This window comes from Dermochelys coriacea, chromosome 10 (assembly GCF_009764565.3).
Source record: "Dermochelys coriacea isolate rDerCor1 chromosome 10, rDerCor1.pri.v4, whole genome shotgun sequence".
Taxonomy (NCBI): domain Eukaryota; kingdom Metazoa; phylum Chordata; order Testudines; family Dermochelyidae; genus Dermochelys; species Dermochelys coriacea.
This window is the reverse complement of record NC_050077.1, coordinates 12,513,675-12,540,196: the sequence shown is the minus strand read 5'-3', so window position 1 is coordinate 12,540,196 and position 26,522 is coordinate 12,513,675. Positions and strand designations below refer to the sequence as shown.

General features: G+C 45.6%; 1 protein-coding gene across 1 annotated transcript in view; it reads left to right on the top strand.

Moving 5' to 3' along the window:
- Window positions 1-26,522, top strand: part of ELFN1 (extracellular leucine rich repeat and fibronectin type III domain containing 1) — a 241,140-nt gene that overhangs the window by 38,662 nt on the left and 175,956 nt on the right. The window lies entirely within an intron of this gene.

Sequence of the window (26,522 nt, the reverse complement as noted above, 5' to 3'; positions counted from 1 at the left end):
CTGATCCTCAAACTTCTGCAGGAACGTCTATAATTAACGGCTGTCAATCCCCTTGGAGAACTAGTGGATTCCCTCCTCCTTAGCCAGCCAAGGGAGACGGAGGTTGCTTGCACTGCGGAGCAGCCTGGGAGATAGTGCGGGAGAGATCAATTCCACTGGGGATTCAGAGCCAAGGGAAGGGATAATTGGAACAGGCCTACTTCAAAGACTGGCCTTGCAGCCAAGAGCTAGCTAGGACTCTCACTGAGCTCCTTCTCTTGCCTCAGTGAGCCTGCTTGTCTTGCCTGACTCACGGCAGATCAGTGAGGGTGGATTTCGTGGCGGGGATGGGAGACTGGTGTGAGTAGGCAGTTTCCACTCACTGTGCGATAAGGCTTCCTGTTGAGCTCAAATACGGCTATGGCAGACAGCCAACATGGAGCCTTGCCTCTGTCACTCTTCAGCCATGTGCCTCTCGGCCTTTGGCTCTGTGTACATTGGACTCTGCACCATTCTTTGGTGTTGGGCGGAACTTCAGGCTCTGATGAAACTCGGGTCCAGTGAAAACCCTTTCAGACACGGTTTGGTGGCCAGGGAGGAAGCCCTGTTTCTACAACCACATTCAAGTCTAGCAACCAACCTAGGCCTCAACTTCTTGTTTGTAAAGTTTTCAGACTATGCTGGCCAGTGAAACCCTGGAGCACATTCTGTCCTCAGCCACACAGGGCGTCCGGGGGGTTGTGCTGTGCATCTGAGGGCAAGATTTAATTCCACAGTTCAATTCCCTTTTGTGATCACAGTGGTCACTCACACTTCACTCTTTTGCTTCTCAAAAATGGCACAAAGCCGAGTGAGTCCTGCCAGTCTCACGATAGCCCGTTTCTTCTGGGGCCTGCTAAAAGAGCAGGCTCCCTCACGTCTGAGGAGACGAATTCTTCTCAGTCTCAGGGCCCAGGCAGTTTTCAGTGACAATGACGGAATGGCCCATTTTGCCATACTTGACTGATCATTTTTCACCTCATCTTCACCATCTCCCATTTTCATTTTGATTCCAGGATAATATGTATCAGTTTATGATATGCGAGCATTCAAAAAAACAGAACCAAGCATGAAGCCTGGATGTTATTGGCTTGAGGCACATATTTATATGTAGTTATTTGATCATTTTCTTTATTTTAATTCTCATATCCCTGTCTCCTTTTCCCCCTTATTGCATTTCTACCTCTTTTGGGGGGGGGAGGGGGGGCAGCTTTTGAAATAAGTATGAACTTTCCTGGTAATATTTTTTAATAAAAAACATCATTTATGATGATTTTTCTTTGCTACTAAATGTCATCCTCCTCGTCTGATTTGTTATAAACCTAGTTTAGTGCCTTCTCTGGGCTGGGATTGGAATACGAGAGGGACTGTGCCAACTGTGGCTGAAATTGTGTTTTGCGTGCTTTCTGAGGTGAGGCCCAGGCTGACAGGCACCCTGCCATAGGGACTGTCGCAAAGTCAATGTGGGGGGCAGGGAGGGGGTGGAAGGTCCCCGCTTCTTGCTCACAGAATATTACACTAGAGATGCAAAATCTCTCTTGAGTGAGCTAGTGCATCTGGCCAGAGGTGGATTGTCCCTGACTCTGTATATACTTGTGCTCTTGATAGCCCTATTCTACAGCTAAGTTTCACTAACCCATCCTGGCCATTGGTCTTGAGAGGCCTTTTTAGGCTACCTCCCACCTTTGGGGATCCCTCCCATCTGTGTCAACCCAGAGCACCCACACCCTCAGTCATTGCCTGTCTGTTACCCTCCTCTCAGGCAGCATTGACAGCTCCTGACCTCAGAGACCTGTTGGTGAAGCTCCGACATCTCTTTCCTCCCACTAGACTGGGGAGCCAGGAGGTTGGAGTCAAAGTGCAACGGTCCAAGCAGAAAGGGAGGGAGAGAATCCAATCTCATCCTGCTGCCAGACAGGACTGAATATGGACAGATAGCGCTTGGGATAGTGGTAGACTCTGTGTGTGTGCATGTCCAGGCTTGCTATAAGGATGCTCACCAATGGGGCCCTCTGTGGCCACTGACATTGTACACGTATAAGGCTTCCAGCACTTCCCAACATTTGGATCAGTCACCCTTCTCTCCCATTTGCAGCAATCACCTTCGTGATGGTGACGGTGAGTGAACCAATGGATGATGCCTTCCTGTGCTCTGGGGTTGCCTTTTATAATAGCAGACTGAGATGCATTGGCAGAGCTGCATGGCAGAAGTTTGCACTTCACCTGCCCACCTTTTACCTGGCTCTGTTAGTCCCTCACCTTTACAAACATGAAAACTCATTCCAAAGTGATCAGAAAACCTACAGATGAGCAATTCAGTGCCCATTTAGGGATGTTACACCTTCCAGCTTCCATTCATCTGATGGCTCTGTGCCGCTGCCATTTGAAGAGGTATATAATATCTAAGATAGTGATAGCTGACCCTGCATCTCTTACTCCCACAGCAGCCACAGAGAAGCCAATAGGGCTACTTGTCTGATGCAGGATCAGCCACTCAGCTCTCACCTATACACTTACATCATTCAGATTAAAAGTCCAGACAGAAACATCTAATAGATGCCCACGCTGCTGTATGTAGGATCATCATTTCATGGAAAAGCCTTTTCAGCAAAATGCATAAAAATAACTAATGGTATTAATATAAACACATATCTCCACTGCTGTTTAAAGCTGTCACTGGGTTAAAAAAAATAGTGGCACTGCCTCCCAAATGCATAGTAATTATGTGGCAAGTCTCTTCATTACAGTGTGTCAATCAAGGGGGGAGGTAACTACAAATAAAATAGCTTGGCTGCCCAATGATATTCCCAACATGGAGCTCCAAGATCCCGCCTCTGTGCAACATTTCTTAAGATCTGTGTGAGTTCCAAGTTGATTGGATTACAAAGTAGCCACAGAGAGAAGAATTGCAAGTTTATTTTTAAGGATGGAAATAGCTCTGTAAAGTTCTGACAATATTTCTTTTCTTTTCTTTGTTTTTCTTTCTCAACATTCATATAATAGCTCTCTCCCAACCCCTCTGTATATGCAGGACTAGGCTTTGTCAAAAGTAATTTGAGAGAGTGAGTTAAGAGGCAGGGAAAGAGGAATTAATCACTCCTCATGGCCAAATCCACACGTATCACATCCACGCAAGTCATAATACATCATCAGATTTCAGTACACGGCTACCCAGTGGCAGGCACAGAAATACATCCTTAATCTCCCCTGCTCTGACTGTCCGGTGCATTCAAGCTGGAATTCATGCAGTCTTTTGTTTCCTCACCCTGACCTTCCCATCAAATCTGTTTCCATATTTGCATGCAATCTTCTATCTAAGAACTCTACACCTGCAAGCTGATTTCAATGCCTCCTTGGTGGATTAGTCAGACTGCCTTTGCCTACCCTGTTTTGAGTCAGTTGCAGTGTGAGATCTGCCCGCTGTTGTAAACTCACTCTGAACAAACCTTTGGGCATATCAGTTTTGCAAACTCACTCTCCAATGTCTTCAGCCTCCATTGTGGCCCCTGCCCCCCTCCCCATGTAACTCCCACCCCTCATGGCCCCCATCCCGCAGCACATAAGAAGGTGCATCACTTTACTCATGCCAATAGTCACCATTGACTTCAATAAGACTACGTATGTGAGGAAAGTCATGCATGTGCCTAAGGGGATGGCTCACTGCAGAGTTTTAGCTCAGGTATTTGGCAGCCAAGTCTGAGCACCCAGGTTTGCCTAGCAATGCAGTACCTAAGTTACTGTGTCCTCCCTGGTGCTGCCCTCCCCCCGGTGTGTGTCACTAGGATTCTTTGTGCTGCAGTAAGATGAGCCACTCTATGATTCTTTCCCAGGGAACTGTGGGAGAACGTGTCCTTCTAGGCACACAGAGGGAATTGTGGGAAGGCATTGGAGGACTACCAGCCCTCAGGTTATTTAACCCGAGTCCTCAACACAAAGTGGGCAGGTTCCCATCCTGAGTGAAAGGAGCACCCAAGCTGTAGCCTCTGCCCCCAGCCAGGCCAGCAAACTGGGGTTTATTCCATAGGCACCAGAAAAAAATAGCAGGTGCTTAGCACCCACGGGCAGCCAAGCTGCCTCCCCCCCCAAGCACGTCTCACCCACCAGTGGCCCCGCTGATCAACTTCTCCTTCTCCCTCCCAGCTCTCCTGCCCGCCACAATCAGCTTGGGGAAGAGCTGGACTGGGGGCAGGAAGAAGCAGGGTGGAGTGGGGGCGGGGCCTAGTGTGGAGCGGGGATCAAGCACCACCCAAGGAGTAGAGAGGAAGTCGGCGCCTATGGTTTATTCCACCAGTAAACACAGGGGAGAAGGTTTTGTGTGTGGATTTGTGTGTAGAGGGGGCTAAGGGTAAGGGGAGTAAGACCCAGGTAAGAGCCCAAGACATAGCCTAAAGTGTTTGCAGGACTGGGACCCATGTCCCTTGGGTAGGCTCTCAATTGAAATGAAGACATCCTTCTTTCCAGCTGATTTCTATCATGTGTCCCTGGTGTGTGTAATCTGGGTGCTGCAGGGTTTGGGGATCATTGTAACACAAGCAAGCCTTCCAATCTTCAGCCGCCCTGTGCTTTCCAACAGGGGCTTTGTTCCTTTCTCTAGTGACTGTAAATACCTCCTCCATTCACCCCCTCTCACCACCAGCCTCTGAATTCCCTGGCCACTGCGCCATCAATTACGCCATGAGAAGGCTGATCAATCTCGTGTCTAAATGCAATAATGAGACCCTGCTTTTCATCACAGGAAAGAAAGAGACCTTTCCTCTGATTAATCTTCTCTTTTGAGCCGGGAGCAGGAGAACGGCTACAAACACCTGAGCCTCAAGGACTCAATTTCAGTGAGAATCGCAGAAATTTCTCCAGCTGGCTGAGGGGGGCTTTCATTTCATCTTATTCTGCTACAGCTGCTATCTACACTACAGCTTTGGCAGGGGAAAAGATCCCATGGGAGATACGCGCCACATTCATTCTTCAACAGCCCGGATCCAGCCCTGGCCTACTCCAATACACTGACTCTCCTCTTGTGGCAGAGGATAGGCAAGGTGAAATGAGTTTCTCTCAGCAACCTTCCTGCCCTTTATTCACCAAGAGTAACTCTTTCCCCTTCCCCCATCTCTTCCCTTCCTTCCAATCTGTCTCCCTACCTGTTATCTCTAACATAGCTTTCCCCACACACTGGGACACTGGCAGGGAAGACAGGTTTTTTAATGGCCATTATGGAAATACTTCAGAGCTTTGTTCCTTGAGCTTTCTGCAAGACTCCAGTTGTGGTGCCAGAGGAATGCATTTCCTGGAGCTACAAGTTCAAATCCTACCAACGTCAACACATCTCATCCTTCTTCCAACGTAGATACACTGAACTGAGCTTACAGTGTGAAAGTCTTTTAGGTACGACCAAAAAAATATTCCCAAGGTCATATTTTGTGGGTACATGTCAGATCCTAGGGTACTTTCTGCAGAAACCTGCTTCTCTCATCAAACTTCCCCTTCCCCCAGGATAACAAAGTGGGGTGTTTGCTGAGTTTTTGCCGCCCACCCCGCCATCCCCAGAGGAGGCTGCATTTTCAGTGGTTCTGTCTGAAAGTGGTTAATAAGTCATTTTTGGCATCCTTTGGTTTGAAAGATGCTCTATAAACAGATAACATCACTAAACTCCCTTATTAAAGATAACAGAGGGGCTCACCTGCTCCTCCCAAGGACAGGAGAATTTCCTGTGGTGAGCAGGGCTCTCTCTCCAGCTCTTCTGTTACAATTTAAAAGTGGTACCTTGGCTATTTAGGTTAATCCCAGATATATTCCCCCCATGGATGTATCCAGGTGCTACCATAGGCCCTGTTTCCTGTTTAAGGGTGGCACAGTGGCTGGTTAGGTTAATCTGGGCTGTGTTAAAGCCCCCTGTAAAGCATTTTGTGATTTTTTTTTTTTATTAAAGGGATTGAGTTGTAATGCATTCTCCAGGGATACCTGGTTACATATCACCTTGTCAAGGACTTTTCCCTGCAGACTTGTGGGTGTGGTGGCAGCTTGTCTCATTTCATCTTATCGCACTCTTCTTGTAGCATGACTTTGCTCTGCAGGCATGACATCATTCGCAGGGTGAAATAGACAGAAGTTTGGATTTACAATTCCTAATTCAGGCCCATAATAAATACTGGGAATGTCATGTCCCCAGCCAAATGTTACACTACTGGATAGACATGGTAAGCTGCTGCCATGCAAGAGGTCAGCAATGAAAGGCCTGTAGTGGAATGAAGCGATACTGGATATCACCTGTCAGACCAGAGGTATTGCTAAGGTGCCTTTCTTTGTGATAGCTCAGCCTCTGTCCTGTTTCTGCTAGATGATAGGGTCTGCTTCCTATAATGAGGGAGTCTGCACCATGGTAACTCCTGAACACTTGTCAAGACTGCTAACTAGACCTATAGCTCAGTGATACATTCTCTCATTCTGTGGATCTTGTAGGTAGCAATTATCTTACAGAATTGCTTCTCATCCAGCTGTGTCCTGGGTGCCTACCTGCACCAGCTCAGTTTAGCTCCTGGGTCCAGAGTCTAGGTGTGGCATCTTATATTTTATGCAAAGCCTCCAAAACAGACTCTGTTTTCATAACATCCTCCTTAATAAGCAAATGCCAGCTACAGCCAAAAGGAGGTTGACACCCACCACAGCTCTGCAGATACCAACTAGCAGTGAATCACACATCACAACTTCCCCCTACCTCCTCCACATACCAAGTGGCTCTGAAGGACACTTCAGGGACCAGCCCACCCACCGCCTCCAAGCAGGAAGTACTTGTCATGGTAATTGCTGCTGGACAATATAATTCAAACATTTGATAGTAAATGCTTTGTGGAAGAAGTTGACTGAGTCACCAGCTCCTTAATCAGAATGGAAACAGTCCAGCTCTCCCAGTGACTATACTGCTTCTTGAACAGCAGGCCAAGGTCAGGATCACCAGCTGACATTTTCCCGCTGTCTCGTTCCTGTGTTCACTGGAAGCTGTCCAGGCACTTGCCAACGCCCTCCAGGCAGGACTCTGGTTTGGGCATTGACGTCGTCATGGGCAACAGCATGAAATCATTCTGCTCCTGTGGCCACGTCTGCCTCGCTAAGCCCATGCCGGAGGAGCAGGTCTCCCGACTAGGTAGGAGATGGGAGTTCTGGTTGTGGTGGAAGGCTTGGTTTGGAGTGTCACTAAAGGGTGAGCTGCCAAAGACTTCATGTTCAGGTTTTATGGTCACCTCATGAATCTACAAAATTGGGTTGGGAATCTCATGAGTGGGAGATCTCAGGAGGTTTCAGATAACTGGGTTTGAGGCTCCTCGCTGGAAAGACTGAGCAAACAAGCCTTTCTCATTGTCATTTCTGCTTCCAGCTGGAGGGCTGGAGACTAGAAATGAATAAAACTGGGTCAGCCCCTGAGAGAATGAGGCATGGTTTGAATCAGTGTTCCCACTTAGCACAGCCCTACCTCTGGACCAGTGAGCAAGGACTCCTGAGAGCAGGAGTTCAATGGAGAGAAGTGCTTTTCCTCTCCTCTATTATGGATTGCTTTTCTGCTTGAAATCCCACCATCTTTAGCTCCATCTGCCTGATGTTTTCCAGAAAGTGCCAGTAGAGGGAGCCTGCTTTCTTGCTACCTACATTGGAAAGGTGCTTATGAGGCATTGACAGGGCTCCTGGCCAGCGGCAGAGTGCCGGTGCTCACCAGTGTCAGTGTGCTAGAGCCTAGTGCCTGAATAATGCACACAAGGGCCTCAGACACATTAAACCTCTCTCTTTTTTTAATCTTTACTGATTACCTCTAATGACACAGTGTAACTCAATCCTGACCCGAAGCAGCACCTGTTGCTCTAGTCCAAGCAGCTCTGCCCATGTATCTCAGTTCTGGCCTGCAACACCCTGTGCTATTCCCCTGCTGCAGCCCCCACACTGCTTTATGACTGCACTGTAATTCTGTTTACAGCCACCCTTACCATTTCAGTATTCTGTGTGTGTGTGTGTGTGTGTGTGTGTGTGTGTGTGTGTGAAACAGAAATACCTAGTCATGCAAAATTGGGCCAAATTACCTTCATGTTTTTTCTGCTGTAACAATTATCCGCTAAGAATGAAGCCAAACTCATCTCACTTGTGTGTGGGGATGGAAGGAAGGGGATAAGCAACATTCTGCGTACGAATGGTGGAAGCTAGCAGTGATGAGGGACCAAAGCCTTTCGGGACACACTTAGCACAAGCCTCATTTCTGTAGTGTCTTTGTGCCTAGTCCAAAGATGGAGCACTAGAAATGCCTGCAACAGATAGGCTGAACCTATAGCCAAGGCTGTTCTCGGTAGCTGAGGTGCCAGAGCATTAGCTCAATCTTCTGCCCTTAGCTCTGAGGTAAAGAAGGTGCTTTGGTTTAAAAGGCCCGTGCAGAGCACAGAATCTTTCCTTCCCACAGTTCATTTCCTTCGGGTTTGAAAAATGAAAGGGATCCTTGTTTCTGTTGGAAAATGTGACCCTGCTCCTGCTCCTCTGAAGAGGCAAAGAAAGGTAGATACCTCCTACGCATCCATCCTGGAGTGACTCAGTGAGGGGAGGGAAACATCCAGCTCTGTGGGCCTCATTTTCTGTACACTCACACCAAAGCCACAGCAGTGACTTCAGAGGAGTTACTCCCATGTAAACAGGTTGTGAAAGTGCAATCTGGCCCTGAGTCAGTCATCTGGAGATGAGCTCCTTGTAACTCAGTGGCAGTCTCTCCTTTATCTGGCTTGTATCTTTTCTCTCTCATGCCTTCCCTTTGTGTCTCCTATCTTCCTTCTCCTCCTCCCTCCATTCTCCTCTTTCTACATAACTGATTAAACTGACCTGAACTTTCATACTGTAAACCTCAATTAACATCAGTATTTTGGGATATAACCCTCCACCCACCATCATCCCCCACCCTCTGTAGGTCATTAAACTACCTTCTCACGGGGGTAATTTCCTCCTTTGCTTTAAGAAAAGGAGTACTTGTGGCACCTTAGAGACTAACAAATTTATTAGAGCATAAGCTTTCGTGAGCTACAGCTCACTTCATCGGATGCATTCTAATGCATCCGATGAAGTGAGCTGTAGCTCACGAAAGCTTATGCTCTAATAAATTTGTTAGTCTCTAAGGTGCCACAAGTACTCCTTTTCTTTTTGCGAATACAGACTAACACGGCTGCTACTCTGAAACCTCCTTTGCTTTGTGATCCAATGGGATATGTCACCTCTAACATCTGTAGCAGCTCAGAGGATGAATACCTAATGAGGACTCGAGCTGGTCCTGTGCTAGAGAACAAACACTGTGGACAGATGGTTGATCATTACCCATTTTTATTAATTACTGCCTCTACAGTCTTTAATTTGGTCCATATCGGAGGGTCTCCTCATCCAAGCAGCAGTTTCAGATATTCGGTGGGGGAGAAATCCTTCTCTTAATTAAGCTGAATGTCCTGTTCCTTCTAGTCTGCTTTGAGGCCTAAAGATTGTTTTCTTTAAATTAACTTTCTCTGAAGAAAAAAGGAAAAAATGTTTTATCCAGCTGTTGTCCAAGTAGACAGCCTTTCTACTCCATCTTTCCATTTAATTGTAACTTCCGGAAGATCTGCCCAAATAAATCTGACGTTTTAGTTTCTGCTTTAAATGACAGTTGGCTGGGCAGGAAGCTATCCCTTGGAGGGAATGCTAGACCATTGAGACTTACTGGGACAAACTGGATTTCAATGGAGCTGTGACAATTTGTGCCAGCTAGGGACCTCCTGCCTTGTTTTTCCAAAAACCGAGACAGGACAGGACAAAATCCCTGGATCCAAATGTCTCTGACATTGAGGACATTTGGATCCCGAGCTAACCTTTGTGCTCATCTCTGTCGCTCACGCATGCATGCTTCCAAGGCTGGGGCCATGGGAGCTTGGAGAAGCCGGCCGGAGGATTTGAGAGCACCCCCTCCTAGCGTAGAACAAATAAAATGTAATTACTTTGCCACATTTGTGGGAAAGCTGGATCATTTTCATTCACCACCTCCCAACATTTTAATTACTGCACGTAGTTCAGTGCAAGTGCAATAGCAGGGCATGATAGTCTCCCACTTGGTTCAGACCAGTTGTGAGTCATTACATTTCCCTCTGATTTTTGTTGGAGGGATATTTTTCCCCCCTCAGTGTCACTTCCCTGCTCATCTCCATCTCACACAAGCCAGGAAATGTATTTTCAATGTATTAATTAAAATGTCTTTGCGGCAGAACATCTGCACTCAGAGCGATAGATCACCGAGTTGTGTGCGTGTTGTGGGCTTCCAGATAACTCATTGCTTTGCATAATTTATTCTTGCCAACACAGCAATAATTTTCATAGCCTGTGATCCTCAAGTATGTGATTATAAATCAGAGGTCTGACTCCATGTGACCTAAATGCTGGATTATAGAAAGATAATTCATTTAGCAACGCAGGAAATCTGAATCTCGCTCACCTCTAGTCGAGTGGGTTAGGAGGTCTGACATCAGGCATTTTGTTTTGTTAAATCCCATTTTGTGTGAGCAATGGGTCTTTTTCAGGTATCTGTGACTGGCATTAACTTAGCAGGTAGATGCTCTCTGCCAATGATTATATTCAATTCCCTTATAGTATGGCTTGTAGCTGGCTAGTTTGAAAGATAAATAGGACATGAAATACAGAATTTCCAGTCAATAAAAGGAAACCTCAGAGGCTTTTTATATCTTGCTTCTGTCATACTTTGTTGGTGTTGTAGCTGCAGACCATTTGACAGCTGATCATAAACCTTTTGCTTCTTCTGAGAGAATTAAATTAAGAACATTTAATTTGATTCCAAAGAGATTTCCCTACATGATGAGCAAAGTAGATCCGTTATTGGCAGCTACAACCAAAATTGGATCACTTTAGAGGTCTCTCAGCCTATGGATTAAAATTGATTCTGCCTATCCCCTTCATCTTTTCCTCATCATGAGCCAATTACATACTCTCCATCTAGCAGTAGTGACTCATGGGGCCTGATTATGTACATTAACGCACCTCAATTGCCTTCAGTGGAATTACTTCTGACTTGACACTGCTGAGAGTGGAGAATCAGGCCCATAGTTCTGTAAAAGAATTGCCGTGCTACTGAAGGTTGCCATCCCTGGAAACTGAAGTCTTCGATTTATCACCAGAGCAGGTACACAAGCATTCCCCATAATGCCCTGCTAACTTGTCTCATACCTTACCCAGAGGGACTACCTCCAAAGGTGAGAGTAACTGCCTCTATGGGCTATTCAGTCATTGGCTTCTCTACTAGATAATAAAACTGGGATTCATAACCTGTTGGATTTCTTTTGCGAGATCTGACACCAACCATGCCCCAGATGGAAAGATGCTGTATTCTTTGCTGGGTGTGTTTGAAATGTGTACCACTTCCTCCTTCAGGAAAAGGGGATACCCCCTTAAAGACTTTGGATCTGAGTGAAATAATGAGATGGTAGCTCGCTGTCTCTGTGAGGTCTGAGGCAGTAGTGCTTTTGCTTTCCAGCCAAGGCACAGTTCTGTTCTACCCCTTTCAGGTAACAGAGTCATCTGACGAACCTTCGGTGGGATCCTGCCTTTCTATCCAGGGCTCGTCTCCAAACAGCCCATGCATCCCCCAGGATCTGGTCATTTCTTCTAGAAGGGGTTCATCCTGCTGACAAGTTAGCTCAGCCTCTGGGCTGCAATCAAGCTTCCCTTCCATCAAGAGAAGCTGAGCTCTACTCTCCTCCCTGGTCATGCCTGGACGAGTTCTCCTCTTTTTGACTCCCCTCTCCATGCCTGACCTTTGCTGCAGGTTAGTGGGGCAGGGCCAACTGGGTCCATGTCCTCTCATTAATCCTCTTGTTACCAGTGTGGGACCTATCTGCCCTACCATAGGCAGTATCTAGCATGAACCACTTGTCCTTTTCTTCAAGACTGCAAGTGTTCCAGGTATTTCTCTTGTGTCTTGCTCCCGGCCAATAGGCTGAGATGCCTCAAGTTAGGACACTGGTGTGTCTTAGAGGTGGTTGCTCCCAGTGATTTGATGAAGTAAATAAATTGTGGCACAGAGAAAGGGGTGTGGATTCCCAGGAGGCTAATAACTATGACAGCAGCCCCAGCTTTGTCTAGGTTAGACCATACCGAGAGAGCACAGACTGTGAATTAACAGGAGTCTGTTCTTGGCTTGAAGATCAATTTTACTGGTTTGGCTGGAGGAACCTCATCCACCAATTATCACTCTGGCTCCAGCTATTTATGGTCACCAAGGTTTAAAAGATAAATTTGGCTGTATGGGGATCCTTCCTTAACCAATATCTCACAAATGTTACCAAATGCTTACAGGCCTATAAATACCTTGGACAGATAGATTAGGCAATACAAATCAGTGCTTCCCAATGTCCCACAGTATTGGCACTTCTGCCTATACTGCACTTGTCCTGCTGGTGGGACTCCCATTTATGTCAATAGGAATATCTCATGCAGATCCAGGGTAGAAAACAACCATTTTATAGTATGATAGTTCTATTGCCCTGTCAATGATTCTTGCCCCATTATCCCCCTGAAAGGTGAAATGGGTTTAGCCATCCTCATCAACAATCCTGAGACTTAGTTACCAAAAGTAATGGTTTCTGAGTGATTTCTCCCTTCCCTTTTTCCTCTTCCCATAGCTTTCCCTGCACCTGTCCTCATTTGGGCAGGTAAATCAGGTTTTTGAATTGAGGATACAGAATTCCTCCAAGCCCCCTATGATCTGAGCAATATTCTGCAAGGGTCTAATTGTAATGGTAGATGAAGGCTCCTCCAATGCTAATAGTGACTCTGCTTCTAGTGACTGATTTACCAGTCTAAGCAGATAAGCTGCTGTTTTTGTTTGGTTGGTTTGTTGCTCTTGCTGGTTTGCTTTGGTTATACAGTATTAGATGAACTCAGCAGAGGTAGCCAATTTTCTCAACAACACCGAATGAGTCTGTATCAACTCTCTTTTATTGGAATTAGCTGGATGTGTTTGCTCTTGACACTGGCACATTGCACCACATTGTACTGCAAGGTTTTGAACACTGTCAATGAAAAGAAAATGACCAAAGTGACGCACTCAGAGGCCTAGTGCTTTGTTTTTGTGTCGGTGTTACTCCCGGGACTCTAATTTAAAAGCTGCAGTCAGATTGGCTTAAGTACAATTGAAATGATTAATGTTCTGGCGATTTCCTCTCCATGGTGCTTGGGGGGAAAATGACCGGTCTTGTGGATAAAGGTCAATCCAGATTTCCTACTAACCCTTCTGGGTGTACTAATGATTAGACTATTTCTCTAGTCAATGTTAAAATAAGAGCTGGGCCTGAACCAAATCCCTTATTGCGAAGTTTGGGGCGTTGGAAATCTGAATTCCTGTCTGAATTTCTGGCGTGGGCCCATCTCCAGTTATGATCTGTACTCTGCTCATGTTGTTTACTGCTGTCGCAGTCTCCTGCTTTGCAGACTCAAAGGGCCTGATTTTTTCCAAACATCAGAGCATCATAAACCCAAGGCTGTGGGCAAAAGTCTGCTAGCAATTGCATACCCAATTTGTGTGCAAATTTCCAGCACTGTGTGCACAAATGGACATTAGATGTCCAGTTGTTCATTTGCAAACACAAATACCCAACTTGCATGAACAATTGTGGTAATCAGTCATGAAAACTGAGTGTGTCATTGCATGTGCATTTTTTTCCACGTGGCTCTTAGCTTTCAGATGCTTTGAAAATCAAGTCTAAAGACCCCACTGGGGTTTATCTTCCAGGAGTTGGCATCTCTGGTGTGTTTTATTAGCTGTATAGTTACATGGCCTTAGTTGGTATTGTGCTACTTTATTTTGTATGGAGACAAACCCAGAGACAGTTTAATTCATGAACACTTACTCAAAGGTGTCCTTTCATTTACTGCTTTTATAATCAGCAATCTATAAATGCTCAGTGCACCCAAGGGGATTGCTAGGTCTGAAGAGTTTGCATATGTAGTGGAATAACTGTTCCTATTGCCAATGTGCATCAGCTGGCTTGTTTTTTCCTGATCTCAAAGAAATACCATTTTAGCTGGGGGCCTTTTCTTTGTCCTTTCACTCTCCCCAAAGCAGTTCACATATTTATTGAACTGAGTATAATAATTATTCTTGGGGAGATGTTGCTTTGAACCTAGAGTTGGGAAGCAGTGCCTTAATTCTAAACCCAGTTCTTACATAATCACCTCTGTGGCTTTGTGCAAGTCATTTAAACATTCCATGCCTCCATTTTTCCCTTCAGTGAATGGGGCTAATAACGCGTACACGAGTACTGATTTACAGATTGCTGAGGATTCATCAGTGACTGTTTAGAAAGGCCTTTTGAAGATGAAAAATACTATATAGGTGCAAAGTTATTCTATTCTTATTATACATTGCGTTTATATAGCCCCTTTCTTCCAAGGATCTCTAAGCATTTTACTAACATGAATTCATGCAGATACATATCATTATTCTAGCATACTATATATGAGTAAAGTGAGCCCAGAAAGTTGTAATTTACCTACGGTCATACAATGAGGGTAGCCAAGCATGGAACCCAGGAGTCCTGAGTTAAGAACCTAGCAATTCTAGTAATTCAGCATCCTTGGAATAGTCACCTGTGGCAGGGTGGGCTAGGTCTGGAGGCTCTCTGCTGGAAGCCTCATGGCCCTGCACCACCCTGTCCCAGAACAGAGCAGTGAGAAGTCTTCCAGACAGCCTAGAGTGGCTGCAGAGGAGCAGCCAATCAGAGGAACTAATGAGCAGCCAATACGGGGGCCAAAAGGGCCCTATATAAGACAAGCGGCAGAGCAGAGAAGTTTAGTTGCTGTGTGGAGCTTGAGGAGTGAAGACTCGGTGATTGGCTAGAAGATCAGCAGTACTATGGACTGCTCACTGCAGACAGGACTGAAGCCCAGGGAAGGCTGCTGAAAACCGGGTGTCTGGCTGGTGGGAAGAGCAGCAGGACCAGCAGAAGCCCAGGGGGACTAAGTATAGAACCTGGCCAGGCCAGTGAGGGTTCTGAGATGGGCCCTGTTGGTCTGGCTGAAGACTGAGCCCAGGCAGGCCTGCTGAAACACCATGAGTTGTAGGTACTGAGATGAGCCCTGTCTGAGTGGTTGAAGAAGGCAGTGCCTCTGGGAGAAGTCTTAGAGCTACAGCCCTATACCACAGATGAGATAAGAAATTGGACTGTATACCCTGGAAGGGGGGACAGGGTATGTGGCTTGGCCAGGGGGCTGAGTTGCTGAAGACCAACCAAAAGAACCATCAACCAGGGGGAGGGGTGTTTGCGAGAGGTGGGTGCCACCCTGGTATCAAAACTAAAATCAGAAGCAGGCTCACAACTGACTAACCAAAGGGGGCTGTCTGTGAGAGGTGGATGCCACACCGAAAAAGACTGTGATTGCAGATATATTGGCCAGAGAAAAGGAGATGCTGGTGAGAGGTGGATGCTGACCCGGTTACATCACCCCAGAGAAGCAGTGTTGGAGGCCCCTTTGCTTGGGGCTTTTAACTCTAGACTGGTCTAGATACTAGAAAATGTCTCATAAGGAACAATCCTGCAGAGGCAGGGAGAGGGAGCCAATGACCTAGCAGATCTTGTCCAGCTCCAGCTTTTGCAAGGCTGGGCCAACAGCATCAACTCAGGTCTGTGGCAGGTTTGTAGAGTTGGGCTGATGGTTTGCATGTAGCTGCTCTGATCTGGGTGGGCTCAGGGGGAATGGGTTCAGAGGGAATAGTTCACTGACCTATTGATAAAGGCAAAGGGTGGGATGCTTTTTAGTCCCCCCCCCACCCCCCAATGTATTTAAAAAGAATACTAACCCGCCATGTCTGGTATTTATTTTCCGGAAAGGTCTTGACTCTACCTGAAGATAATGAAAGTCCTAGGGACTAAGAAAGGAAAGCACTTAGGACAGATGCTGATAAGGATTTTAGTGGGCTTGCTTGGTCAGGTGATAAAGAAGGCAGCTCTATTGCCAGACTTCCAATCCATATAGTGACGTTAATGTCGCCCTCTGACACATGGGAAAGAGCAGGGCATAGCAGAAGCAAGATGATGTTTCAGAATACAGGCGCCAAATGAGAATTTCATTGCAAACCTCTGCAATCATAGGGCTAAAAGGGACTGCAAAGGTCATCTAGTCTAACCCCCTGCCAAGATGCAGGGTTTGTTGTGTCTAAACCATTCAAGACAGATGGCTATCCAGCCTCCTGTTGAAAACCTCCAGTGAAGGAGTTTCCACAACCTTCCTATCATGTATTGTCCTAGCACCTTGCAATGACCTCTGGACTGTCCCACCACTACTGCCATCTAGATCCAGCCTAACACAGCCCAGCTCCTGCCTTGGTCCATTCCAACACCTGCCATAACCCCTACTCCACCCCAGCCTACCAAGCTGCTATACCTGCCATCCAGCCTTGCACACAGTTTTCCCCCGAACCTGCATGGGGCCAGCATCTCTGCTATTCCCCTCCCTCTGGCTCCCCTGCCAGTGTCTTAAATCTTTACAAAGTTAACAAGTCTCCCTCTGAATGCCTTTTACAGTGTTTGCCAATTGACAATGTCAAGAGCCCCTCTGCTATACAAGAAGCACTAACATATTAACTAATTCCATTCTTTCCTTTAATTCAGCTGTTAAAATGCATCTTCAGCACTGGGTGGTATTCCTGAGCTTTATAAAGTCTCCTTTTAGCATGGATAGGGTGAGATTGTCTAACCTTGCCAACAGGCATTCCATTCCGTAACAGTGATTATACTGACGCTGCCACAGGTTGGAATTCAAGGTTGTGTAGCGCTTCCCTGAAGAAGAGCTAGGTAATGGTGAGCCAGGGGAGAGAGGAAACCTCTGAACTTTCCCCTGTTAGGCATTGATGGGTACTGCCTCTTACTGGGACCTCCCTTATGTGTTAACGCTTGTTTTGTCATACCTCTCAAGCATCCACGCTTACCCTCATCTCACTCCAGTCTCCCAGGGCTGGGCAATTCATTCAGCTGAAGGTTTGGGATGGTGATAGGGTCTGCTATGCTGTCTGCTGCATCAGTCAGAAAAGTTATAGCATTGCTGACTGGCAAATGCCAGGAGGAGGGGGAGGAACTGAGACCTGCATATGGGGAAGGCAATTTTCAAACTCAGGTTCCTGAACTGGATATTCAAATGCTACCTTGGCATAAGCAAGAGGTGTTTTCCACCAAACTGCCCATTTTAGCATAGGAATGCAGGATTTGGCTGTCCTGTGAAGGCACCCAAGTTTGAAAGTTGGGCCGACACCTGCCACACTTCTACAAATGATTTCTTGAGAATATGCTCCATTTTGGACTCCACACATTAACTAGAACAGTTACCTGCACAGGTAGCCCATACACTCAGGTCATTCAAGTCCAGGGAGGAGATAAAAGTGGTCTTGTCAGAAGCTATTGATGCAGATTTGGGGCCAGTTTTCATAAGGCCCAACCTATGCTTAGACTTGCCAGAAAGTGGGGGTCGGGGAGGGGAGGAGAGACGGATAATTATTTAGCGCGCTCACACTCTTTTACTATGAAGTTTTTAGTAAAGCAGATATTCTCCAAACAATAGTCTCTGGAAAATGCCAGCCACCCTGGTACACTGAGCATGCATACTTCTTTCTAGGACTGCCTGACTTCCATTCTACCAACCAGGTTAACATGACAGAGAACAAATACTCGGGAGGTTAGGATCCATCTCTCACTGTCAGAATGACACTTGTCCTCCAGCCGTATCCTTGGAGGTGACATTTAAGGCTGACGTTGACTCTTCACAAATAATCTTTCCATTTCACATTAAACTTTTATGAAAATACACAGAGAAGCCAAGACAAGGTGATGAAACTGCAGAGAAGAGCTTGAATTTGCATTGCAGAATTTCCCCAAAGGAGCCAGTTGCTCGTATCATATAGTCTGTCTATCCTAGTCTATTCTGTAGTGCCTATCTTGTACTGTATGCAAACTGTCTTCCTTGTAACAACTTGCTGTGAGCTGATATTCTTAACTAGTGTATGATAGTGTAACTGTGTGGGTGGGAGGAGGGAGAGTGCATGTTTCAGGGGGATTTGAGGGTTGTGACAGTGTTGGGTATAGCTCTGGAAGCAGGAATGTGTGGGAGGCCATATGGAGGTTATCACTGGAGAAAGGCTTTGTAGGAGCAGTCAATGTTTGTCTCAGTTTGAGGCTGCTTGGGAGGCAAGACTTTAGGGGCAGGTGGGTGTTGGTGGGAAATGTGATCCTATGTTGGAGGTCCGCTCCATGTAGACGTAAGGTAGAACAGGGTACAAGGTGTAGTTGTGGGTTTATTTAGAACTGGGTATAGAAAGAAATGAGGGTCTGTGTGAGACTGAGCATGTGGGACTAGGGATTGGAAAGCATGTATGTGGCAGGCAGTCAGTACATACCTTAGGCCCTGTCTCCTGACAAGGCAGTGATAGCCAATTGATTGCATTTATCCTTTAAGATGTGACCATTATCTAAAGGAACCTGAAGCAAGATTGGTTTTTGCCTAGTTTTGTAGCCATGTCTGCAATAGGAAGGCAGCTATTAGGACTAATAAGAAACTTGGTTACAGTATTCACTCAAGGCCCAAGTTCTAATCCCAGCTGAGCTACTGACTCATTGTTTGGCCTCAGGCAAGTCATGGGACCTCCTTGTGCTTTAGCCAACCCAGCTGAAAAATTGGGTAGAGAGCAAGAAATTGACTGCAAACCACATGCTGTGTCTAAGCTAAACATCCTGGATAAAGAGATGGCAAAGCCAACTTTCATGGGAAGTTATAGGGTAATTCCTCCTATTTAAAAAACAAATGATTATTACTATAACATGCCCAAGATAACTCCATGAAGAGAGCCTTATCTCACAGGATGGCTCCAGCTACCACTGTGTAATTTCTGTGCAATCTTTCTACACAATATTGCACAATATTACACTGCATTAGTAAGGGTGTGTGTGTGTGTGTAACTGCTCAGTATCTTTCTATGCAATACTTCACTGTCTTACTGGCTATTATTCTGACTGCACAAAGGCCCATTGAAATTCATGGTGTAAGTCACCCATTTGTTTCCTTTGAGCTTTGTAGGATTGTTCTATGCAGCTTTACGCATATCATTTTTACTATGCAAAGTGAAGGTAATGGCTTTACCTGCTTTCTTTTAAAGCCCTGAGAGCCCCGAAGGCTGATTTTTTGATTATTTGTTCTAAGGTTTGGGAAGGGGGGAATCTGATCTCCTAAGAAATTTATGATCTGATGCTGTGTAAATAAAAAAGCGCTTTCCACATACATTTCCTTAATAAAAAATGTGGTTCTTGTCTGGCAGTCTTCCAGCCAGGGTTCTGCCTGATACAATGGGTGACAACTGAATAGCAAAGGGACTTTATTATGCAAGACAGTCTGGCTTTTATGGTGAAAGCACAGGACAGGGGATTCCATCGGTGATACTTGCTTGCTGCATGACATCTAGGCCTAACTTTTCAAAAGTGGCCGCAACATTTGGGAGCCTCCATGTTTGTGTCCCCAATTTTAGTCCTCTGGGGTCTAATTTGCAGAGGTGGAGTTCAGGACAAGTTATAGGTACTCAGCAGCATGTCCTCAACACTTCAGACAAACAGGTCCTATGTGTCTCAGCCCGGGCACCCAAAATCAGTGGCCACTTTTGAAAATGTCGGCCTTAATCTCGCCATGCCTCAGTTTCCCCAGCTGTCAAATGGGGCCCTGATATTATTCCTGTTTCCTGATTGGTTGATTTGCAGTCCATCACAAGTTACCAGGCTGGTTTGTTAACATTGCATCCAAATAGACAATTTGAAATTTGTGTCAAGATGATTAGCTACAGAACACATTTTGAATTGTACAGTTGCTTGTAACATTCACAGTTTGAGAGGTCTTGCGAACCAAATTTATTCGCTGAAGGAATTTGTGAATAATTCTGAGCAACAAATACATTCAGGAACTTTGCATTCTCTTCACAGGTAATTTTCAAACAGGAGAAAAGGCAAAATTCATTGATTGAATTATTCACTCAGCTACTTGTTTGATGGTCCTCAGGTGGAAGGTTCTATACTGTCTCTGTAATATTAACATGTTTAGGCTCATAATGTAATGCATTATGTGACTCTTGTGTGCCCTAGACTCTCAGAATCTTTTTTTAATTCATCATTCTGTTACTCAAAATGTTAGGAAAAACCCCAAATTTGAAAGTGTGGTTCCTGTAGTAAATGATCACGGTTCTTTGCCATTGTAGAGCAGTAGTGGGTTTATCATCTAACACACTCCCACCCTCGGGCCTCATAAAATGTCCCCTGAAACCAGTGGAAGCCGTAGCATTGATTTCAATGGGTATAGGATAAATCCCCCCCTAGAACCATTCTGACAGTGGGGATGATATAATGGACAATTCTATTGCCAAAATCTGAAGTAAGGCAACAGTGCCACGTTGGGTTGGACCCGATAAGAATATGGGTATGGCAGGGAGATGGCACCTTCCAACTGAACAAACGCAAATCAAGCCTTTGACATTTTATTTCCAAACTTCAGAGTGCATTACAAACAATGGAAGGGAGGGGAATGGGCTAGTTCAGGGCACTGGTAAGAGTCTTCCACCTCTATAGCCTGGGTTGGTAGTTACGGACGGTTTTTACCATCCTCTGGTTGCTCAGTGCCCTAGGTGCAATAAGTTTAGTGGTCTCAATCCAGTTTCTAGTGAACCAGTGTCCATATAACTGGATACCTTAGTGCTTCAGAGTAGACACCACCTCACCCAATGGGAGAGGTTCTTCTACCTCTGTAGTATCCCATTGACCTAACTTCCGCCTCTTGGAAGAATTCTTCTTTCAAACTAGCACTAACTGCACTGAGGCTAGGTTGGCATAGATCCGTCTCTCCAGGGTGTGGCTTTTTCACACCCCTGAGAGATGTAGTTATGTCCCATGTAGACCAGCATAATCCACTCTTGCTGGCAGTCTCAGGATGTGTCTACACTACAGCAGCACAGCTGTAGCACTGCAGCTGCACCACTTTAGCATAGACACTGTAGCATGACGAAAGGGGTTCTTCTGGGATGAACTAAATCCACCTCACCGAGAGGTGGTAGCTAGATCAACAGAAGAATTCTTTGGTCAACCTAGTGCTGTTCACACTGCGTCTTAGGTTGGCTTAACTATGTTTCTCTGGGGTGTGGATTTTTCACACTCCTTAGTGACACAGCTAGGTCAATGTAAGTTTTAGGTATAGACCAGACATCTGCTATCAAACCAAGAGAATGGGCCTAGGGCTGGTCTACACTGAAAACGTATATCAGCAGAGCTACATCTCTCATGGGGTGCGAAAAATCCACATCCTCTGAGAGACACAGCTATGCCAGCCTAACCCCTGGTGTAGACAGTGCAAGGTTGATAGATGAATTCTTCCATTGACCTAGCTCTCAATAGCTTCCATTGACCTGCCTCTCGGGAAGGTAGATGGACTATAGGATGGGAGGCCCACTCCGATGGCTATAATGAGTGTCTGTACAGTGGAATAGCTGAGGCATTGTAGCACTTCAGTATAATTTAAGTGTAGCTCTATCTGTAGAGACTGAATCATCCTTCCAGGTCATGGTTGGGCACATTGGCAGGCCAGTGTGCTAAAGCATTCCCTGTCTTTGCCCATAGTGTGCTTAAACAGAGAGGCTCTGATGCCACACCTGGCCTCTTTCACTGGCACCAAACTGACTTTCAAAAAAGTTTTTGAAGACACAATGGAAAACAAAATCAAAACCAAATATAATCTATACAAATGCATCCAGGCTGCCAAGTTTCCAGCAGATGTGATTTGCCATGGTGCGATATTAGCACGCTGAAAAATTGGAGTAATGATGTGCGGAAATATTTATCATCACAGAGACTGAGCAACTTGCAATACAGCTTTCTGAAATATAGTCTTTGTGCAAACATGGTAATTCTTTTCCCCCAACAAGAGAGTGGCTTTTTTCGGAACATTTTAAAAATACAGTAGGGTTCTAGTTCACTTAGACTAAAAGCCTGTAAAATGTCATCTTTTGTTTTCCAATTAAGATGATGATTTTAAGATAGAGCCTAAAACACACACACACACACTCTCAAACACGCACGCTCAAGCAAGCAAGCATCTAACGTTTGGGGGGGAAAAACATCTTTCTGATGTTGCACAACTCCCCTCCTCTTTGGCGTGTTGCTGAAGAGTGCCCTTGAACCCTTTCATTCTGTAACAGCACTTCCTGATGGCAGAGGAGAATTGGCTTCATAACATGGGCTCATTCACTCATTCAGAAAGAAGAGTGTTTCTATTCCCAGTTTTTCTTAGAAGGAAGTGACTGGTGGAGATTCAAGATGCAAGGCCAGATCTTCAGCTGGTGTAAATAGACACAACTCCATCAGCGTCCATCACTGGAGATCTGTCAATTTACAACAGCTGAGGATGTAGCCCACTGTATTTTTATTTGCTCTGGAGCTGGTGTATACTATTATATCGCAAGCAACATTTTCCATTTTTTTATTGAAAGCACATTGTCAAGATATTTTATTATATGTATACACACACACCCCCACACACAATCAGTAGTTTTATGCATTAGCCTCTTGAAACTAAAATCTGCATCAAGGCCAATTTGACTTTCCTCTGCTGGGACCCTATAATGGTTTGCTATTGTAATGGGTCCCACCTGTGCTGCCTTTTGACATTTATTATTTTAAACTACTTGAAGCATTTGCTTCTGGGGGAAAACTCTTCTGCAATGGAGTGTGAGGTTCAATCAACTTCAAGGTGCGCAGCTATTCAGCTGATTTACATTGGTAGCCAGACTAGGTTAGTTCCAGTTTGAGATTATAAGAGATTGAACACTGCAGACAAAAATGTAAGAAATACAAATGTCCCCTTTTTAGTCTTGTCTATGTCAACTTTTAACCATTTTAATTTTTCTTTGAGCACAGAGGTTGTTTTATTATCATGGTAGCACCAGCCGATTTGGGGCTGGAAGGAGCCACTGTGCTAGGTGCAGCATAACCACAGGGCAATAGACAGTCTCTGCCCTGAAGAGCTTACAGTCTAAACAGACAAGACAAACAAAGGATGGGAAAAGAAACAGAAGCACAGAGAGGTGCCCAAGGTCACATTACAGATCAATTGTATTATTCTACCCAATTTATTATCCAACCCACTTTGCCCAGTTAAATGAGCCACTGACTAGCCACTGTTCATCATGTACATCTTTTGCCAATTACTTTATCCAGTCTCACATGGACCAACTGAGGTGCAGAGGACAGCATGAGAAGTGTGACAAATAGCTCTCTCATTGCTACTCCACCTGCACATAATCGGCTGAAACAGTATAAGTTTTATTAATCACTTTCTATTGGATATTGCTTGATAAATTAGGTTAGGACTTTTTAGAACCTGCTGTGGAAACAGTGTGTCTATTCTTCTGTTAAGGGGAAACTGTCAATCCAGCTTTTCTGACCCCTGATATCTTCATTGTACCATCCTGTCCTCCCCTCCATGAGTGTAAATAGATCAGTCATCTGAACCAGACTATATCTTATTTTACTTCTTCCTGTCTTTAATAATATTATTAATGTCTGATTTAGATCTTACTAAATATAGGGCTGGAGGCTGCATAGTGGTCAGTTCCTGGTGGATGAATGCATTTGGAGCAGCTTATTTAGAAGTCCCTATTTTTTCCCCCTTCATTTATCTTGATTTGTAACGATGTTGTTCTACCAATAGGCCCTGTCCCTGCACCTGCCACCCTAGCAACACTTACAAATTATGTCCTTGTAAAATGTTTTTGTTAACCTAGAGGAGCATGGGATGGGTTTTTCAAAAATGCCTAAAGGGGAATGAAGCCTTGAAAGCCAGTGGGAGCGAGGTACAAACCTGACCTTTTGAAAATTCCACCCCTAACAAACTGATTGTGTCCAGGGATAAATAAAGTGAATGATAAACACTGACCTTGGTTGAAACTCCCCAGCCCACCTACTTCTTCATAGGGCTGAGAGAAAAGATGGGCCTTGCAGCCTGTTGATCTCCAGCATAGCAATAGAGCAATACCTGTGCTTACAGTCATCTCCCAGGGGCAACCTCCCATGGGGTTTCATGGATCTACCATTTTGAGGGCCTGATCCTGCCTTCCCTTACTCACCTGAGTAGTCACAGAAGCAATACTCGTGTGTTATGCCACCCACTAATGCTGCTGGCAAGGAAGCTGCTGTACCAAACTAGGCTTTGATTAGCTGGCACTATATCACAGTGAGAAGGGGGGGACCAACAGGGGAAGATGCCAGAGAAAAAGTGTTGAATGGGGGAGTGTGTATGCTGCAGTGAAAACATTACTACACATAGTTCACATAATACTGTATCCAGAGGTGGGATCTGACTCAAAGGAGGCCTGGAGCCACAGACCTCTCTGTTTAAGAGCAGGTAAAGCAAGAGAGACACAGGACAGTGCTAAACCGGCCGGCTAAAAACTGCACAGGTATCTGTGTGTCTCCTTAGAACATAAAGCCCAGGATCCCTGCACACACAAACCTGGAATGCCTTAAAGACCGAGTCATGAACTTGACTCAGAAAGGTTAGGTGGTGAACAGTGGCTTGTGTGGCCATCTTTTGATGGCCTGTCTAGGGGGAATCCCAATGGCAGCCACTATTAACAGGTTTCACTCTACTTTGTTTAACCCCCCCCCAGTCCCTGACCAAGGCATTTATCAAATGCTTCAGAGATCCATGGATCCAAGCAAAAGGCCCAAAATAGCTCACCTGCTTATGTTGCTTGGAAGAAAAGTTATGGGCAAGTTACTTAGGGGCTGGATCCATCACCCATTGAGTTGATTGGGGGGTTTCTATTGACTTAACTGGGGAAAAGGAAGAACCCTGAACTCCTCTGAGCCTTGGTTTCTTCCCTCTGTAAAATGAGGCTAGCAGATTAATGGTGATTATAATTATAATAATGATTAATACACCCCATTTGTAAAGTACTTTCAGGCCTCTGGATGAACAGTGCTAGGCAGCATGATCCCATGGGCATGAGTGGAGTTCTACTCTTGCCTCTACCATTGACATGCCATGAGACCTTGGGCAAGTGACTTAACCTCTGTCTCCCTCCCCCATCCCCACCAAAAGGGGGGTAATTATAGCTGCCCAGCTCTGTAAAATGCTTGGAACTGAAAAGGGGCATATAAAGGCAGGTCTGTACAATGCTCAGCCCAAAAGGCCCCTGGCCCTGCAGGTGCTGCTGCAATACAAACAGTAATGATTAATGATATTCCTCTCGTAGTTTCAGGAACACATGAATTAGAGAGAAGAAACATGAAAGCACAAAGATTTCAAATAACCATACAAGGAGAAGGCTTCCAATAGGGCCAGAAGGTCAAGCCAGGGCTCCAGAGCAGAGAAGTCTTCTCAAGTAGAATAGCACAGGGTGCATCTTGCTGGACCAATGGTTCTCAACCTGTGGCCTGAGGGCCACTTGTGACCCAATCAACACAGAGTTGTGGCCCATGTGACATCTTCAGGGCCATTCAGGTAGTATTGGATGTGGCCCCCATAACACATTGTGAACCACATAGGGGACCCACGATGGTAAATCAGTTGAGAACCTGGACAGTCCATTTCAATTGCTTCCCTTTGTTTGGATGCAGCCTTTAGAAGCCTGTGTTTTTAACTTGACTAAGTGAAAAGCCAGGTTGCCTGCTGTCATTTGGAGAAGCGCCACCATCTCGCTTGTTCCCAGGCTGGCTCCCAGCTTTATTCCATTTTGCCTCATTTCTTGGCTGTATTATTATTATTATTATTTATTATTATTGAGCCAAAAGAAAGAAATAAAGAAACCCAGCTCTTCTCTATCTCGCCTGCCTCTTTGCACCCCGCACCCTTTCCAGGCTGCCAGGGCCAATGCTGCAACATGCCTGACTCAAAGGCTTGTGTGGCAAATGAGCTGAGCGTTTCTGGTGTGTTTGGAGGCCTCTCTGCGATAGACACAAGTTCTCCAGCTCATTGATTTCCGGAAATGAGAGGAGTAATGGAGAGGAAAGCTGCTCTTTTACTCCTAGACAAGCCAAGAGCCTTTTTCAATGGGAGATGCATTTTCTCTCAGCTAAAGGTGTATCGATTTCTTTGTTTGTCACAACAAGTAAGTCTCGAGGAACATGTCTGAGCCGCGGCGAAGGGGTGAATTATTCTTGGGATCTTGGCTAATCCCGGCTTTATTTCTGCCATTGGTTATTAAAGAGGCCCCTTGTCACTTCACCACACGGAGAAGAGGGAAGGGGCCCATTCGCCTTGGATTTCCTTGGGGGGCGGCGGCGCAGGAGGGGGGGAACAGAAAGCAGGGAGCGCTGGGAGAGGCCAAGATCTCCATCAGCAGCGATCTGCCCCCAGCTGGAAAAGCTGCTCTCGGAGCCCAACGCGTGGTGAAACGCGTGGGACAGATGCAGGCAGCATTCCCAGTCGGCAGTGAAAGGGAGGGG